Source organism: Serinus canaria, chromosome 4 (genome assembly GCF_022539315.1).
Source record: "Serinus canaria isolate serCan28SL12 chromosome 4, serCan2020, whole genome shotgun sequence".
NCBI classification, from domain to species: domain Eukaryota; kingdom Metazoa; phylum Chordata; class Aves; order Passeriformes; family Fringillidae; genus Serinus; species Serinus canaria.
Window position 1 is genome coordinate 20,804,563 of NC_066317.1, and position 20,346 is coordinate 20,824,908.

The 20,346-nt window shown below is 39.7% G+C and overlaps 1 protein-coding gene across 1 annotated transcript in view; it reads left to right on the forward strand.

The window, feature by feature from the left end:
* The window catches only part of BMPR1B (bone morphogenetic protein receptor type 1B), a 231,757-nt gene that overhangs the window by 112,814 nt on the left and 98,597 nt on the right, over nt 1-20,346 (forward strand). Inside the window, exon 4 of the mRNA XM_030239132.2 lies at nt 16,792-16,943. The gene's annotated coding sequence lies outside the window, so the exon portion shown is untranslated. The remainder of the gene's footprint in view (nt 1-16,791; nt 16,944-20,346) is intronic.

Consider the following 20,346-nt stretch of genomic DNA (forward strand, 5'->3'; position numbering starts at 1 on the left):
GAAGTAAAGCAGTAAGACAACATATCTTTCAAAATATATGCAGGAGATGAAACTTGTGTTTCGTTCCAAGGTTTCTATTAAGACTTATTCAACTTGGCAGAGCTTCAAAAGGATGAATGAGCACTGGCCAGAATCTCAGTGGTAACCTCCAAGGTGTGCAGGGATGCTGGCCATGGGATTATGCCAGGCTGTTCACTGTCTAATCACACAAGCTTGATGGTCCTGTAAGCCTTGGAACAGACTGGGATTTATGTATAGATATTGTCCTGACAAGGAGAATTTCATGGTCGTAAGCTGCCTTAAAAAGAAACTGATTTTAAGATAAACTCCTGTAGCTCTTAAGTGTTAATACAGTGGTTTACATTTTACTTGGGCAAAGCCCCCAGTGGTGCAATCCAATGTATTGATGAAAGGCAGGGCATTGATCTGCATTTGTGGTGCCTGCCCGCAGTGGACACTGAGGGCATGCAGCAAACAGGTAGTGGTTTGTGCTGATCTGGCCATCTTCATTTCCATTGCCCTCAGTCTTCTGTTTCAGGTGCCCATCTCTTAACAGCCCAGTTTCCCAGTGCGTTTACAGAGATGTAATTCTGTTTTATGCTTTTCTGATTTTTAAACTTTAAAACTTTTATTTATGGCAGGGCAGGATTGTGGGTTCCTGCCACCAGTGATGTCTCATGCTTACTGTCATACCGTGCATAATTATTAAATATGAATTGGGATAACTAATACCTGACCACTGAAATTTGGAGACACTGCTTTATTATTTATTCTTCATCACTCTGTGAATACCTATACAATCTTAATGCTCTTGTGCAAGTTCTGTGGCAGACTCACACTTTTTTCAGTTGGAAGAACTCGTTTTATAGAAAACATTTTTGCACGATTTTTTGACATCAACATTTCCTGGGAATTAAATTTTGTAATCATAGTTGGATGTGCACTGTAAGGGGAGCTGAAACAAAGGTGCTTCTTCCTCCTTCTCTCTTCTCGCATTTTCCCACCTGTTTGCAAAAAGCTGTATTTTTTCTTTTTTTTAATATGAGCCTCATAATTACCCTTCTGTGCCTGATCAGGGCCTGCAGAAAAGGCCTGCAGCATCTGTAAGGCTGGCAGCAGGATGGTATTTCCAGGCAGGAGGGGTGGGGAGCCCGTCCACAGCTTTGTCTGAGCAGCTGAGAACTTCATCTGCGCCACGCCGCGGTGTCCATTGACACCGACCTGTGCCGTGGGCAAGGAGAGCACTGAGCAAGTGTTGGGGCCAGTATTTATAGACAGCTCCATAGCAGTCCTGGAGAGAGACAGAGAGGCAGTGTGAGAAAAATCTTGGCTGAAATGAGGGCAATCTTATGTCAGGTTTCTGTTATTGAAGCAACGCTAGATAAAACCCCCGTGCCCCCGTCTCCTCTCTGAATCCTAGCAGTCCTGCTTCACATTATAACCAGGTGGCAGCTGGAGATCTGAAACAGGACATTTGAGGGTAAGTAATTGATTTAAGTGCCACTTTTACCTCCAGTGTCCCAGCCTCACAGGGCTCACTGCCCTTTGAGGGCGCTGCATCAAGAGCTTGGTGTTGGGACTGCAGTGTGACTGAAGCGTGGTGCTGCCTTCATGTAAAGATGTTCTGCATGTGGGGAGTTTGTCTACAGTTACAGAGGAGTGTTGTGCAGTTTCTCCATTTAGCAACGTGCTTGGAAAGGGAGGTCAGCATCAGAAAAGAAATACACACCCTCCCACTACTGAGGATAGCATGGGTCATTTAAAGTAATGTCTTACAGTAATGTCTAGGTTGTGGCTTAAAGCATTTGTTTCTTGGTGGATAGCTGTTGTAGTTGCATGGCAAGACTGCAAGTGCTGCCCTATGTGCACTGCTTTTAGCAGCAGAAAACAAGGAAAAAATTTTGACTCAGTCTTTTCTCTCTTGTTGTATTAGCAATCAGAGTCAATACTCAGTCTTTCTCTCAGGAGCGGGACAGTAGTTAATGGATGTTCTTACATACTTCAGTTTAAAAAATGAATAATTTTTAAAAAGTGGGGAGTTGAGTGGGTTATTAGGAAAGAAAAATACCCCTTCCTTCGTGAATTGGTCAAGGTGACATAGAACATGCACCCCTGCAGGATATTCCCTGATAACAGAGGGGAAAAGATTGTTTACAGCAAACTGTTATAACCAAAGTAAAAGAGATATTCTTCCTCTCCTTCCTACCTTCACACAGGCAGCTCCCTGCTTTTGAAAAATGAACCTTTTTCCATTACTCACAGTATCTTTTTCAACATACAGCCTCAACACATACAGGCTGCTGAGTTCATTAGTCTTCTTTGTTTGCGTATTCTAGGGTGTAATTTTAAAAGCCAGGTTTCCTAAAAAGGGGATAATTCTTCTAAAACTCTCTCCTGGCAGCAACATGTGAAATCTGTACAATTCAACATTGATGTTTACTATGGTTAGTTCAGAGAAGATTAATGTGTTGCTTAAAGAACACAGCGTTTCCCTGAATGAAATTTATCAGTTGACAGCCCTGGAATTACTTCTTTAAGTTAAGAAAATATAGACTTTGGCACTGGTTGAAGATTTTTGGGGGTGAGTGGGAGGGTGGCTTGCAACTTCAGAGGGTGTTAGACACATAGTGAGTACGTGTTGAAAACAAAAGTCTGTTGAAATAACTTTAAGCTTGAGGCTCAGACTAACAAATAAAAGGAAATGCAAGCCAGAGCTCACCTTAGATCCTTGGCTGCACTTGTTAACACCAATGTTTTGCACACATGGGGTGCACAACATAAGCACCTATCCACTCATTTCAGCTTTAGCAAGTAAATGACAAGAACAGTGGTGTTTTCCAGATAAGTAAAGCAGTCTCTACAAGAACCTGTAGAAAACCATGTCTGTATTTAAGATGATGATGAGAAGGGAAAGTTATTGAAAAGTGACTTAGCATAGTGTATTTGGACACAGCAGGTTCATAAGGCATCAGTCCACATCCTCACAGTTTCAGTGTTGTGACTGTACCTCCCTAGATGACCACAGCCTGGACAGGTTTTACTATTATTGTATTTTACTACTACTGCTACTTCTGCTACTATAGGCATAGCATTGATGCCCCATTGCCGAACCTGCATGGTCCTTACAGAGCACAATCTGCCCTCCAGTAGCTGAGGTACTCTGTGTGCACATCATTAACCTGGGTAAATGTGTCTTACCTGTTGGCAGCAGGTGAAAGAAGGTCTCTCATTTAAAACCAAGGACCACAAGCTGCAAGTGTGTACAGTATGATTAGTAAATAAAATAATAATAGTATATCATTTAGTAAAATACTTTGTATTTTGCAAATCCAAGGGATATTCAAGGAAAGATGTGGAGAAAGTGTCAAGACTATAGATACTGCTGCTCCAGGAAAGGGGAATAGCCTCTGAGCTGAATTTGACCTTTTCATGAGGATCTTGATATAATCATGTGTGAGCTCTGTAGGTATTTTTTGTTCTTTGTGATGGAGTTTTCTTGACCCTTCCTAAGCCCCACAGAAAGATGCTTTAATGGCATGTTAACCTACTGATCAGTGAACTCTGTGCTAATGGGTCAGGCTGGAGGCAGAGATTTTCTCTCTGATTGCTGGGATTATCCATGGAAAGTCCAATTACCTGCTGGGGCTGGGGTGAGAAAAGTCACACGCTGCCTCTTTAGCATTCTGTCTGCAGGAGCTGTAACAGCACTGGGTGTTGCAGGGGTAATGTTGGGGCTTTTTGACTGTCCTGGACATGCCTGGGAAGGCTGTCAGTGCTTACCTGCTAGGATGGGAGGAACTCCCAGGGTCAGTGATGCTGTCTTCCAGAGGTTTCAAAAGGCAGATGGCTAGGAAGGCTTCACGGGAAAGGACAGTAGCATGAACTGATTATGCCCCTTCCCCCATTAGTAATTGGAGCAGGAGCATAGACATAAAAACACATTTGTGGCCATGATTGTGTTTCTTTGCAACCTTTTTGTGTGTTTGGGGTTGGATGTGGCTTGTCTTTTAATTCTTTCTGGATCTTGAAACTCATTGTACAATTTCAGCTTTAGGAAATGCATTTCCAGGGATGGTATAAAGCAGGATGCTTTCTTTCATGCCATGCTGCCTTGCTATTTATTTGGCTCTCACATTCTGTTTGAGGAGTTCCCATCAGAACTCAGTAACCAGGTGGACGCAAAAGCTCTGCTTTCATAGGGAAAATGAGATTATGGAATAGTCAAAAAAAAAAAAGTTTGTGAAAAGAGTAAGTATTTTCCTCTAAAAGAAAAAAAGGCATGAATATGTACATGTAAATGTAACTTCATAGAAATAGGTGCATGCCTTGGTTGAAGTCCTTTGGATCCTTATACTGCACAAATGGCACAAGCAGTCCTTGGGGGTTTGGTGATTTATCAGGGTGGGGAGAGGGCTGAGCATGATTTCAGACATTATTCCTAATAATTGTGTGCCAGTATGGGATTTTAGCTTGTGACACATCAATTTTGAAGAAAATATGTTTTGGAAAGCTGTCTTGGATCAGGGAATGCTGTTATAGTCTGGACCAGAGTCACAAACACCATTACATTAACAAGCCAATACCTGATGCAGAGAGCACATGTGTGGGTTGTGAAGGGTTCAAGTCCAATCTCATGGGTTTCTCTGACTCAGGGATGTGGGGCTTCATTTCCCATGCTGTACCTGAGCACTTCAAGCCTCTCCACCTGTGGCTATTTCTCTTTGTAAGTATGCTGAGATGCTTATTGAACTGTGCACTCAGACCTGGATCTCCCATATTGGAAGGGACACTTGCAATATCTGGGCTATAGACTCATTCTGTGATTTGTGATCTGTCTTAAGAAAAACTAATTTCCATGAGAAAATTCTATAATTCAGAGCAGGGTATTTGGTACTCTTTCTTTCCCTCCTTGATTTTTGAGGAAATCCCTTTGAAATATCTTGGTTTCAAGAGACTGAACAATAAAACCTATGTTTGGAGTTGGGGGAGGGGATATTTGGTTGGTTGGGGGCTTTTTTTTGTTTGTTTTTTAATATTCCTTTCCATTTAGACATCACCTGGGGCAAAGTCTTTCCTAGTAATAAACATGGATATATTTGTTTCCATCTTGAAGCTCATATCCTCTACACTGTTTGTCTTTTTTTAAATATCTGTGTTCCCATGCAGAAATGGGAATATCTGCATAAATTTACTTTTTATGGCAGTGTTCCTCAGCTGTGATACTTTCCAGTGTCAGAAGAGTGGCACCTTCCATTTTTTCACTACCATAGCTTCCTGATGATGACTTTGGGAGCTCTTCATATTTTGTAATAAGCTTAGGAAGGAAACAAGGAAACCAAGAAAACAATTTATGTTTTGAGTACTTTTTCCCCTCTTTAAGAGGGCTCCTTTTTGGCTCCCATGTCTCACACAAGTGATTTTGTGTTCTCTGTTCCTTACCACCTTTAAATTTTTGAATAGACATGTTATTTTCCTAACCAGAAAAGCCTTCCCAGTCGGAACTTTTGAACCCTGCCTGCAGGTGCCCTGTACAGCAATGTTACTGGCACACTGCTGGGAAGTTTTAAAAACTGAGCTGGCATCACAATTTACTACTTGGATGGGTAATGAATATTGGATTTTTCACTTTGATTTGTGTTTGCAAATCACTACTAAGTGCTGCATATTATTAGAATTTCACCTATCACTGAGAAGAATTAAGGTGGTTACATCAACAACGTTGTGTATGGATAGGATGAGATTATTTAACATCCAAGGAGAACACTGCTTTGCCTGAAGGCAGGTGCTCATTCAATATCAGGTACATTTACAGAACACTGTATTTGTGGGCACTAACTCCCTTGATCACTGACCTTTATCTTTTTCTCTGCACAGAGGAAGTCCACTCTTATTTGAGCAAGAGTTAGTTGCTTAACCGGTGCTCATTTAGGCAAACCAAGAATGCAGAGAATTATGCATGGTTGCTTGTTAAGACTGGCTTAAAAACAGAATTTGCAGTGTGAACAGTCCTTTCAAGTTTATCCTAGTCTTTGACATGATATGAGAATACTTAGAGCATAGGAAAACTCAAGTTTTCATGCCATTTAAAACCTCTTTTTTGTGTGTGTTAGCTGCTGCTTCTTCTATTTTTTTTTTGAAGTTTTTAAGTGGAAAAAAGAGATAATGCCATTGCCAACACTCCTCTGTGATTCATAGTTAAGACTACTGAATATTGGTAGTCCCAGACGCATCTTAAAATCTGATCTACAGTGCCATTCTCATACTATAGGAGTTACAAATGCACAGAACCTCCTTGACTCTACTGAAAGAAGGATTTGGGAAAAGAGCTGGAGCTTTTAATGTGCTTTTTAGTTAAGAAGCTATCTTTCATGTTGAAAAATAGGGGCAGACTTTAATATGGATGCCAAATAAAGACAGTGGCCATGAAGGACCAGACAACCACTGTGTTCTAAAGTGCAAATTGAAAGTCTTCAGTCAGTTGTTCCTGTGTCAAACTGGCACTCAAGAATGCATATCTTGCAGCAGAGAACATAATACTCTGATTTTTCTTTATCCTTGTGGCTTACATTGTTACTTGGCCCACAGGCTATATGTTTGAAATCTCTCACTTCAGGTCAGAATACCCTTTACTTAAACTTTGCACTATGTGCCAGGGCACTGAAGTGGGACCATGATTCTATAAAAATTGAAATAAGCCAGTGAATCATAGTTATTTACTGTATTTCATCCCACCTCAGAAAGCATAAGTATAAAGTGTGATTTTTAATTAACAAGCACATTGTCCTAGTGCTTTGACTTGGAAAATTACATATCAGTATCTAGAGAGTTTAGCAGGCCATTCATTTCTCCCTCCAAGCAATAAATAGTATGCTTCAACTTCCCAGGAATGTTTTTCTGCTTACTTTTAGCAGCATAGGTACATATGAAGTATTAATGATGAAGGTAAAATAAATGAAGAGTGATAATTGAATTGCAAAGCAAAACAAAAACCCCAACCCTTTCCAACACTGCCTCTCCTTCATTTCATCGCTACAATGGCTCATGATGACATCCACTAAGAGTTTTGCCTACTAACCTTGAAATGTATCTTTGTGTTTATTGTCAGGGCCTTGCTGGCAAATTGAGCTTGACAATGAGATGGTGAAGGCAGGGGGAAGCAGGGTGACCTGGGACACACAGTTCTGCTAAAACCTTTCAAGGTCCGTAGAGTGCCTTTTCCTTTCCAACGAATCAAATTACCAACTGGGCAGCTCATTCACTTAGCTAATCATTAATGTGGGACCCGTGAATTATGGAGCTTGTAACCCTTTCTCTTGCTAATTAATTTTTTGTGTGTGCTAAAATACTCTTTCTCCTGGTGCTGGGAGAGCCTTTGGCTGGGGCAAGCACACTGAACCTGCTCTGGGTTGTCCCAGAGCTGGGTTGCCCAGCTTGCACCTGGAGCCCCACTGTAGCCTGGGCTCAGAGGAAACCAATTCTGCAGGCACCTGCAATCCTGGGAGCCAGCCATCCTGGGAGCAGTCCGTGGTGGGTGCACTTGGTGGGCAGCTCATATCAAGAACCCTTTCAGCCGCCCCAGGGTCCTGGTGCCTGCAGAGGTGAGTGTGAGAGGTGAGATTCTAAGCTGTGCCCTTCACTTGGGATGATCCTCACTTAGAATTACTCCTTCCTTCTTGTGCTGAAAGGTGCAGGTTTTATAAGTCTGATGCATGTGTAGTGTTGTAGTTCTGGTTGCTTTAGTAGATCTGTGGCCTTCAGCTATCTAGTGCCAGTTAGAGTGAGGCCAGCTTAAACTTCAGCTGAAGTTGGTCTCTATTCCTTCTTCACGCTGCTTATCACCTCCACACATTGTGCACAAGGTCACCATGGGTTTGAGAGCAGCTTTTACATCATGTTTTCTGAGCATAACAGGATGAATTTGAAAGGGTTATTCTTGCATATATGGTATAAGGATTTTGTTTTATTTTATACCAGTTAGAAAAAAAGATGTTTCTTATTTCCTTATCATAGCACAGGCATTAAATGGCAGGTGCTGACTCCATTTCTGAAGCCACAGAGGGCAGCTGTGCATCTTCCACAAGGCAAAGAGTTTTTCTGCAGCCCTTTCCGACATTTGAGGGAAGGAAATCTCATACCTTCTTGATGTGACTGGAAAAGCATTCTATTTCAAATGCAGACACTTCCCCAGTTTTCAACAAGTCCAGCTAGGATGGTGTGCAGAAGGGGATTTGTTAGTAAAGTGCATATATGGTCAGAAAATTACTCTGTGTAAATGCTGTCACCCTTCTTCAGAGATCCAAAATCTGTCTTCCAAAATACTCCTGCTTTCCATAGTGTGAAAATAAATGGTGATGACTTTTTACTTTTACCTGCTCTATAGTGGTCTGAGAAAACGGGCTGGATTTGACTCTGGTTTGTTGAAGTGCTAATTGCTTTCCAATGTGAGCCAGAAGCATGCAGCATGGCTTCAGGAGTGGTTTGTAAAGCAGGCTGTTGGAAGAAAAAAATTTTGTTGTTTTGTTTGGTTTAAGCTGGTAGATTAAGAAAATGTAAGAAAAATAGTGATTTTTCATTGCATCCCTTCAGTCAAAGCACTTGTCATCCTCTACTTGCACTGCCAGGTCTTTTTTCTCTCATGGAGTTTTTTTAATCTTTCTGGCAGTTATCAGCATCCTTACTTTTTCTACCCTCAGACCTTAAGAATAAGGTAATATCTGACATTTAAATAGCAATTTGCATCCTGAGATTTTGAAAGTCTCCATTAATGTGCCTTTCCTGAGGCAAATAGCAACATCCATGTTTTTAAGATGAAAGCTTTGAGTGTGTAAGTAACTTATTCTAAGCATGCAAGGAATTGGTACCATTTAATCTCAGAGTAAGTGACTTGAGTATGTAATTAACTTTCAGCTCAAAGAATATGAATTATTGGAAATTAATTATAAAAAAGAAATATGAACTGTAGTGTTATTACTCCACCTGCACTGAGTAAGTATGTTATAAAACATACTGGGGAGGAGGGACTGATTCTTGGTCCTGAGGCTGGGCTACACATCTGGGAGAGGTCTCAATAATATAATATTGAAATTAGCAGTATTTGCCATGAGCCAACTGCCTAGCTCTCTTACTTGAATGAAGTAAAAATTGCTATCTGTTTTCAGTGCAGTTTTCCCATGAAATGCAGGGCATGATGTAAATGACAGAGAAGTTTGCTTATAGCAGAGAATCCGCTGAAGTAATCTGTAAAACTAACAGCAAGACAGCAAATCAAGGGATGAGTGGTCATGATGCAGTTCAGTGTGAAGAAGCCACTGAAACCCTTGGTTGATTTCCATGAGCAGTAATTTAATGGTTCAAAATGATGCAAGACATATCATGTCTTTGTGTTTTTTAACAGACTTTTTCTTATCCAAGCTAGTTAGAAAGATGAATGCTTAAAAAAGAAAAAAAAGCTCTATTTTCTTTTAAAATGAGGAATAAATTGAGAATGCAATTGAAATCAGGCTTGACAGCAAATCATGATGTGGACATAATTTTGAGAACCTCCTCCAAGTAATCCTGATGATAATGGGTGTACATAATGCAGTTCATTAGTGGCAAAAAAGGAGAGATTTTTAGCATTAGGTAAATTTGTTAAACCATGTTTGGTATTTATCTATAAACTATTGTTAACATGTATGCCCAGCTAGAGAATACTGTGTGCATGGTCATGGTCATATTGAAAAAACTCCACATCTAAACATGAAAGGTGTTTTATGCCTTCTTCTAAGCTGAAGCATAGCCACAGACAAAAAATACAAATACTGGAAATCTTCCAGAAAGGAAAGGAAAAAAAAATGTAAGGAGACTAATTAAGTTAGTTAATCTCAATAATAATGAATGTCAACATCAGTGAAAGTTCATGATTATTAAAAATAAATAAATACACTCAAGTACATCCTATGTGAAAATATTATGTGGTGTATTTGCCCACAGATATATTTCTCTTTGCCAAGGGGAGATTCTACTCCATAGGAAAGGAGATATTATAGAATTTATGTTGTTTGGGGGATTTTGCTGGCATTAGTCATGGAGGAGAATATTATTCCATATTAGTATGACTGGTAAAATTTGAGACCCTGGTGGCTAGCTTTAAAATACTGAGTTGCACAGGTCCTCAAAAGATTTATGAGAAATACTTACATTTCAGTTGTTGACAGTATCATGCTTGCCTTATTTATTGGCCCTGTCATCTCCATGCTTTTGGAAAAATCACCTCTAATTGTTCTGAATAATTGCAGCAACACCTGCTGGCAAGCCCAGACCTGATATACTGGAAGCTTTCCCATTGTTGACGTCAGCCAACAAACCATTTGTGTCTTTAGCAGATGTTTTTCATTTCTTTTTCACATGGGATTTACTTAGATCTGTTCTCTTCCTCCAGTAAAGGCCAGCCACCTCTTTCAGACTGTTGACCATCACAAACTATATTGACTGGGTTGCTGGCACCAAACTTATTTTATTTAGCCTCAGTGTTGATGTATTTCGTGTTTTATGAATTCACTTCTCCCCTCTTCTTCTGTTTTTAAAAAGTTTCACATTTCACATTTTTAACTTTCTAATTTAATCAAAAAAGTCCTTTACACTGTCTGCCTTTAGACTGTAGGACAATCTGATGGTGTTGGCTGTTTTCTGGTCTTACTCTAATTACCATCTTGAGACAGTGACTTTGGTTCCACTTGCTTTTAACCTAGAGTGCTTTGTTCTTGACTTGCTTACAGTCTGTATAATTTTGCAAATTTCTACTTGCTTCCTCACTGTTCCTTTCAGGGTTGTTTTTTAAAAAATTATTTTCATACTGTATGCTACAAAGGCTTCGATTCTCATTGAAAAGCAAAACAAAACAAAACAAAAAAAAATTGACGAAAAATTAAATATACCCAGAGGAATGGCACTACAATGGAAAACAGTAACACCATCCCACCACCCCCCAAATAAACATTGTTCATAATATGTACTTTAAATCTTTCTGGTTTTGGGGTGATGTGTCAGCTAAGTAGGAACAAATAATATCAGTTTCTTTTGACTAGATAGATCTAGATAAGTTAAAAAATTTGCTCTATATGGGACTTTTTAAGTTGAACTTTCTGGTTCACTGTTGGTAGGATAGCTGCTCTGGTGTGTTAACAAATTGGTATTTCATCAGGTACAACACGGTACATGATTTCAACAGGTACAACAATATTCATTTAAAGTGTTTCTAAAGCTGGACTGTGATATACAGCTGCAATGTGTTCCCTCTCTCTTTCCCTCCTTTGCCAGAAAATTACTCCCTCCTTCTCAAAAAAGTGCTAAGATGAAGATTTCAACTATCACAGAATCCCTGAGGGGCCAAGCAAGACATACTGCTTTATAAAGTGCAGCAGGTAAAATGGTGTGCATTTTCTCTGTCTTTCTGCAGGGAAGGAAGAGCACTAAAATCAGTGCACTGTCCTCAGTCACAGGTTTTGCTGGACACTTTTATAAAATGCAAATCTACAAAGTCCTTGATGTGGGTTCTTAATTCCCTGTCACTGAACCTTCTGCTGCCAGCAGGGCTGACAGTCTCTCTGCATTCTTTCAAGGTACTAACCTTACATACCCAATGCCAGAAATGCTCCTGGCCTCTTTCACCTAGGCTAGCTGTTACCATTTTGTGCCATATTGCAGATATTCTTTCTCTTAATGAAAAACCTCTCACAAGTGTTCATTTTTCAGCCAGGAGAGCTTTATTTGTGAGTTAGATATACTTTGTACATCATCTTTTTTTTATTTGGCATAGGATGTTAGTCTTCTGTCTTGGAATAAGCAGAGAGGTGGCTAAGTAAATGAAGGTATTTCAGTGGCCCAAACTATACTAAATCTTAAATGTATATGCTCTACCAGCTTTCATGATGAATAACAGGCTTCCTCCTCTTCTGCTTAATTATCCTTAATTGTCCTATGTTGACAGTTCTGTCCTCTGACTTTGGAAGCTTTGTGTTGCTGGTTGTTTCTTGACTCAAATTGAAAGTTAATTCCATCTTGCCACTTCTGTTATGCTCAGGTCTCATCCTAATCAAGAGTTAAAATTCTCTGCACATGCTGCTCTATACTGAAATATTCCTTAATATGGTATTGTTTCAGTATCTACACTATCAGTTTGTATCAGCTACAATTAAAGCTGTGAATGATACACTTCTCCCTCGTCACTTGTTCGTCAGTGGTGTCACCAAGATGTTTGCATTGATACAATTAACAGTTTACAGCCATTCTTTCTTTTGGAAGGTTCCAGTTATAATCATCTCCAGGCTCCCATTTGTGCCATACATGGCCATCTATGTGGGTTTTTGTACCCATTCCAGCCACCTGGGTCCCATTACTCCCATTTGGTTCCCATTGCACTGACTTCCTGTCTGTATTATGGGATTTATTTTAATTTTTGAACATTAAACATAAACAGTCTTGTATGGTCTGTATGTGAAAAAGAAAAATAAAATTACCACCCCATGGTCTAAAAGTATAATTTAATTTCTGCATATTCTTACTTATTTGTTGTATTATCAGTCTATAGGAAGACAGTATCCAAGTGTAAGAACGCCTCTTGACAGAGTTTCTCCACAGAGCAAAGAATGTTTTTAAAATACCAGTTTTTAAAATCCCCGTAACTATTTTTACAGAGTCATAGAAAAATGCTGAAAGAGCTCTCCCAGGGTCATCTGGCTGTATCCCAAGGCAGGATCCTCACATACTTAAGCCTCTCTAGGGAGACAGTTTTCTGGCCTTTTGTTAAGTGGATATTATGTCAACTTTACCGGTGCCTCTAGACCACATGGTATGCAACCAGAATTTTTTGTTGTGTAGTGATACCTGATGCTGAGGATGAATTTGCTCTTCTTTTTCTCACTGGGGCTTTATGGAATGTTTTTTTTATTTCCTTAAGCTTTTATTTTCATTTTCAAAGCATACATATATGTCTATATATATAGATATGGATATAAATCCTATTAGAGCATCTTTCGTACCTTAAGTGTTTGCATCATACTGCCCTTCAGAGTTTCATGGCAGGTAGACCATTAAAGGCACAGCTTTTTACTTGTAAGCAAAGATGGTGCTGTGCAAAAACATGTAAAGAGCCTCAGACCTTTCCACATGGTTTCATAAAGACAGAGGAGGATTTGGATGTTTTTATTTCTAATGAATTAGAATTTTTTATTGCATTTTAGTCCTGCAGGTGAACAGAATCTACCTGCTGTGGCAAAGCAGGAGGTAAATGGGATCAGTGGCCAAGCTCCTCATTTTTCCTTTACTCCCCAGGCTAATGCCTTCTGCCCCAGCCTCACTGCCATTTTCTTTCCCTGATGCCAGAACCTAAAAATCATATGCATTGAATAATCTGGGCATAGGCCATCTAGCCCAAATTGGGGATTTTGTACTGCAGTCATGGATGTCTTTTCCAGGTTCTTGGTCATTGACACAGGAAAATCCGCTCAGGAATGGGCAGTTACAGCACCCCAGCAGAAAAAGGGCCAAACCCCTACTCCATGCCAGCTGCCCTGCCATTCCAAACAGCAATACCAAATGGCTCTGTACCTATCTCAGAAGATCATGGAAGGGATCCAGTGACTAACTCCAGTACTTTTGCTGGGTAAGAAAGCAGCTGAGAGCTAGAAAGGGATTCATTTCCACTGTCATGCTGTCTAGAGGCAGGTCCTTAAGCTGTTGCCACATATTTCTTTCTATTATGTGCTTGTTGGGGTCAAGAAAGCAGAGAAAAAATATTGGTCTTTCCTTCCTTAAACTGAAAAGGCTTATATGTAGAAAGCTATGCCATAAATTCTAGAATTCTGTGAATTTTTAACTTGGTTGGAAGGTGAAAAGACAAAGGCAAAGCTGAAAATGCTAGCTGATTAGTCTTGTGTATAAAATCCATTTAAGGGGCAATAGCAAACTTCTGTATAAAAATTAATTAGAACATAGCACAGTCAGTTGAGATCAAAGAGCCTACATTTATTGTGAAATATATGGTTGCTGGAGACAATTCATTTTTAATTTATTAGATTCCATAAATTGTTTTCTGATAGGTTAGGAACAGAGATCTATCAAGCTTATTCACATAATGCTGGCTCTGGCAACTAGCTAAGTGAATTATTGTCTTGAAGTATATGCTTACCCTTTAATGGTAGTAGACACAGCAATGAAACTACATGGAAGTAGTGCTAGTGTGTTTTTAGGATTACAAAAGCACTTCTGGCACAGTAGAACAAATTGAAACTAGGAAAATAAAACCCCACATTTTTTTCTGTAAGTGACAGAGAAAGTAAGCTTTGCTATCATCTTACTTGTGTGATGTCTGGTGTTTTTTTCTGAGATGCATATTTGAAAAGGTAGAACCTGAGGTGGCTACATCCAAGGTGCTATCAAGTTCTTGTATTTGTGGGTATGAATTTGTGCCTATATCCAAGGTGTTTTCAGATTCTTGAAATGTGGATATGAATTTGTGGCTACACCCAAGGTGCTTTCAGGTTCTTGTATTTGTGGTGGAATTCCTCTGTGCTGCTATCTTCTCCATTGTAATTCATTTTTTGCCAGAGACAGAACCACTCTATCCCATTCAGAGCATGCCCATCCTTTCACCCACCTGGTTTAACTTTGCCTTCAGATTGCTCACATAGGCAGAGTTTGGCAGCTCCAGCAGCTGCCCCTGGTAAGAGAGACCCAAAGTTCTTGGTTATCTCTTGCTGGGTAGTGTTGTTTCATAAACTACAGGAAAAATGTGCAAAATTCAGGTTTTTTGCTCTCCTTTTTCCTTATTTATTTCTGCTTTCATCCACAATATGATACATGCTGTGCTGAAATCAAGAATGTTGTAAAAATTACAGTGTACTTAGAATTAAAACTTCAGTGTCTGGCTGATCAGCTTACAGGCACAGAGACAGTAGAAGAATGAGAAAAGGAAGGTGAGCAGTATTCTCTAGGGACATATGCCAAACTCTTCAGGAAAGCAACAGGATATTTTTTGAAATATTTTTTGATATCTTGGGTCTTTTTTATGTTGTTAAAATATCTGCTGGCAATTTAAATATAATATGCTTGCTCCCCTCTCTTTAATTTACAGAAAGAGCAAGATTCTCAAAAAGAAATTGTCTTTTGGGTATGTCTAGGTGGGTGTACACATCTAAATCCTGTGGAAGGTTGAACAGCATCAGACCATTATTTTCTGAAAAAATAAGCTATTGCAAATCAGCAGGCATGAAGCCAAGTTATAATAGAATAATTTATTATAATTTGATGTAGATGGTGGATAGAATGGATAGATTGTAATTGAAGCTAAGTGAATAATTCCAGTAAATAATTTATTCAATGAATTTATCTTGTTTTCCTGCTTAGAGATTGTTTTTACTCCCCCCTCTCCCTTTCCTCCTGACATTTTATAGCCCCTGGGGTTTTTTTGTCTCATCAGAGGGACGAGGGCTCTTTGTTTCATTAAGTGCTGGGCTGTGCTGGCCACTGTGGCAGTGCTGCCATTTCACACCTCTGCAGCCCCAGATGTGCATGGCCGCAACCCCATACTTGGGGGAAGTCCGGTGGGGCTCTGGGTGGGACATGCTCATCACAGCAACAAGGCTTCCAGAGATGTGGGCATTGCTTCAGGGCAGGAGTTAGTCATGAGATGGGCTTTGAGCTTCACAGGTGGGTAGAGGTCAGCAAAGACCCACTCAAGGCAGACAACAAGGGGCTTTCTAGAGCATGACAATCCAGTTTCACTTGGGCCGTTACATCTTCAGGTTTTGTGTGTGTGTGTGTGTGTGCGTGTGTACAGTGCAGGGGAGGTTTGGGTTTGGTTTTCCAGGGCTTCCAAAAGAGAGTAGAAATGTTTGTGCCATAAAAATTCCTTCCAAGAAAATGTCTCCAGTCCAAGGAATTTGTTTATTGAGCAGGAGCTGTACTCCCAAAGCCTTGTGTGGTTTTGTTTCTATTACTGCATGTGCTAGCATCCTGCTGGTTGGCCAACATGCTGTGTCCTCATCCTGCCTTGTTCTGCCCTTTCTTCTAGGTTTTTTCCCTGGCTTTTAAAGCAGTCTTTCTGGTGTTTTGAGTTTTTAATCAAGCTTTGTCTCTCCTCAGCACCCCATCACTTCTTTGTCAGGAGTTTGCACAAAGATTATTAGATGCGTGCACATTCAATAGAATTATTCTTCCCTGGTTCCCTCAAGGACCCAAGCTAAGTCCTCCACCTTTCCTTTTATATTATATGCAGACTTTTGTAACATTTCATCTCCTTCCTTCAAGTAGTAAAAGAGTTTCATGTCACAAGGACTAATGTTCCTAATTGGTCTTTGAAGTAGCACTGACTAAAACAAATTGAGCTACGGACATCTCAGAACTATTCTTATTCCAGACAGGTTGCAACCTTAAGTAGGCATCACTTCATCAGGACTATGATGATCACAGATTGCTTAGTGCTCAAGTAAATGAAGCACAGACTGAGACAAAATTTGGCAGAGTGTGAGCTTGTGATGTTTGATTTCAGAGCTCTGAGCCACCAGCCTGGGATATAGAAATTATATTTTTAATGTAGCAGAACCTATGTATAGTGGTGAGCATATCCTACTGTGGTTTATGGGTTTACCAAGTTCATCCTCACAGTTACTAGATCTGAAGACTTTATTATTATCATTCTGTTCTATGTGTTATCTCTTTGCCCATCTTGTCTATGTTTATCATGTTTTAACACAAAAACCCCCTAGACCACAGAATCTGCTCTTCCATGACCTGTCTCACTTTCTCCCATAGCTCTAAGGCACCAGCAGTCCCTGTGGAAAAGGGCTTTAATCCTACGCTGCATCCTCAGCACGGGTTTGGAGTGATTTCACACAAGGTCGTTCACTTCCTCTGTGCTGCTGTGGGTCGGACAGCTCGTCATTGAGCAAAACATCAAGTAGCAGGTTTGATTTCTTTGATTTCTTGGAGGCTTGCATTTTTATTTTGACAAAAGTGGAATTGTTTTGTTTTGTATAGATAATCCATATATTCTTCAAAGTGACACTATTCCTCTTAAACAATTTCAAAACATTTGACATTAATATTAATTTTTAAAACAAATTATTTTAATGATAGAACGTATGAACAATAGTTTAATCTGTTCAGCTGTCTGGTGTATTTTTAAATAGATTTCTATATTAATATTGGAGCAAAGACAGTAATTTTTGGTGCTTTTACAGCTGTGAAAACATGCCTATTGCAAAAAGAGACTAAACTGTACCAAGGGGCGCACTGTGCCAGCAATATTTAATACTTCATTGTAGGTCTGCTGTTTTAAACATCTGTCCCTCATTTAGTGTATTTTTAATGCAGAATTTTTAGTGTGGGCAAAAATGTAACTTTTTATAGTAAAATACTTTCTCTGCTACTGAGAAAAAAGCAGCTTAGGATTCTATGGCAGAAAGTATTTTTAATGATTTATAGGATTTAGGTCATTGGCCTTCAACTTCCATAAAACAGTAAGTCATTTTTATTGAAACGAACACGAATGTGGTTGATAAAGGAAGTTTCCGTGAAATAAATATGGAAGCTGGAAAGGGAAAATTACCCTGTAGCACCCTGTACTCTGCTGCACATTATGCATAAAAAGGAAATAATTCAGGTACTCAGGCTGAGGGAGAAGAGTGCAACTGACTCCTGCAGGAAAGGAGTAAATAGGAAATGAGCTGTGTGTGAAAGGCACTGAGATTTTGGCCACCTGATGTCATTGCCAGTGTTCTGTGGGCATTGTAGAATGTTCAGGGACCTTGGGAAGTCATCTCATCCCAATCCCATCCTCAAATGGTGTGAGATGAGAATGTTGGAAAGATGTACCGGGGTTTTGCTGTGAGTGAGCAGTCCACCAGCTTGAGAAAGGACTTGCCACTGCTGAGGCTGCACCTCAAGTCCTGTGTCTGGTTTTGGGTCCCTCATGACAAGAAGGACATTGAGGTGCTGGAGCGGGTCCAGAGAAGGGCAGCAGAGCTGGGGAGGGGTCTGGGGCACAAGTCTGATGTGGGCAGATGAGGGAGCTGGGGGTGTTTGGCTTGGACAAGGGGAGGCTAGGGGGAGACCTTGTTGCTGTCTCCAGCTACCTGAAAGGAGGCTGTAGCCAGGTGGGGGTCAGGCTCTTTTTCCAGGTAACAAGTGATAGGACAAGAGGACATGGTTTCAAGCTGTGCCAGGAGTGGTGTAGATTGGATAGATATGAAGAAAAATGTCTTCAGTGAAAGGGTGGTCAAGCACTGGGACAGGCTGCCCAGGGAAGTGGTGGAATATACATCCCTGAAAAGCGTTCAACAATATGTAGATGTGTTGTTTAGGGACATAGTTCAGTGGTGGCCTTGGCAGTGAGGGGTTAATGGCTGGACTCAATGATCTTAGAAGTGTTTTCCAAACTTAATGACTGGCTACAGAAGAGAGCAGCATTTGTGCAGTGTAATTCTTCCACACTAGAGTAATTTCCACTGTAATTTTCTGGAAGAAGACTTAGGTGAGTGAATCTTCACAGTTTTTTATGCATGTAAAAGTAGAATATCCTTGTCTACAGAATATCCTTGTACATTAAACAAGTCCACACAAAAGCAGAAGAAAACACAGTGGCTATTGTGTAGTAAATTAAATTTCCAAATACATGGCAAGTGCCCATGCTCATCCCATTTAAATATTTATTAGAAATAGATCTTAGATTAATTCCTCCCTTTCACAGGTATGAGACCCTCCAGCTTATTTTTGAAAAAGACTTACATTTTTGTTTCTAATAGCACAAAAAAGGTCTATGGTTTGTTTGCTTGTTTTTCCTGCAGTAATGATCCTTAGACATCAATCATCTTGTTCAGATGACATTTTCCTAGATCAGCCTGCTGGAATAGTTGGTCTATGGGGATGTTTTATCCTGCAAGGTGGGAAAACAAAGACTAGATTTGCTATTTTGATTTGTAAAAGGAATAGTTCAAGAAGGGAACTCTGCATTAGGACTCAAGAATTTAATGGTGGGACTCAGTGACACCTTAGTTACTAGGAAAATTGTTATGGGTCTTGTGAGGGAAGGGAACTTGAAATTATACCCATAGATACATTTAATACAGCTTCCATTTGTTCCTGTCTTATATCTTAGTATAATTAATTGATGAAGATTTACACTCTCTTTGTTATGTGAAGGGATTGTTTAGCTCATATTATTTAGCTCATAATAGTGTTGCCTCAGCTCTACCTTCCATTACCCACTTTGTACAGGTATATTGCTACCTGAAAAAGGATTAAGAAACAGCCTAAACTGGGAACTTCCAGAAAACAGAAAAATGCTCTTTCTAATCAGGAAATGCCTCTTGGTAGTGTGTGGTCTGGTTGCACTGGCAGGATTTTTTCAACAAAATATAAGACAGGAAAAAAAAGAGTCTTATTTTATATACAGACATTAAGTATGTCAAATTCTTATTCTTTCTTCTTATTTTTTTTTTTATTAAAGGAAATATGTCTTCCATTTGTACAAGTACCTGAGGTCAATGTGAATTATGGAAATTTAACATATTTTACGTTTTGGGTTTGTCTTTTAAGCAGATCTGTTCTTACAGTTTTCAGTGATGTAGTATGTGGATTAGAATTGTGTCTTTTTTTAGTGATGTTCCTGACTTCAGAACATGCAAGTTAAAAAATAAAAAACATCAACAGTACACCTGATGCAGCTCCTAATGGTACTAGAAAAGGAAGCCAGGACATGATCCTCCTAATTTTCCATAAAAGAAGGAACTCCACAGGTGCAATGTATTTCAGAAGACCCATTGTCAGCTAGATCACCAATCACTGGAAATGATTAAAAAAGAAGTATCATTAGCATAATGATTTGTGAAGAACAGAGATTACCTAAGAACATAAACAATCTATAAATTTGTAATAGAACAAGCATACCTTCGTGGTTGTAGAAGCAGCAAGCATATTCAGGTGATAACACTTAAAAATTTGTCAAAGGCAAAAAACCCCCTATTTTTGTTTTTAATTTTTGATTTATGCACACTCACTACGGTCAGATTAAAAAAAAAAAAAGATGTAAAGGAAAGTATACCTGTGTGCTTTTGGGGATGGCCATTATGGGCAATTTCTTCTTATAAGAATTCTTCAGGAACAAATACTGAGTCTGGAATCATCAGGATGTGTTTAAGAGCAAGATCCCAGTTCATAGAGGCGTGGGCAGGTTTAGGGGACTGCTGAGGGTAGGAACTTTCAGACAGTTCCTGTTATTGGCAATCTGGTCCCCTCTGCCAGGCCTCTGTCCTTGTAGGAATGCCTGGATTAGGCCTGCAGCTGTACAGGCTTAGTCACTAATTAAGA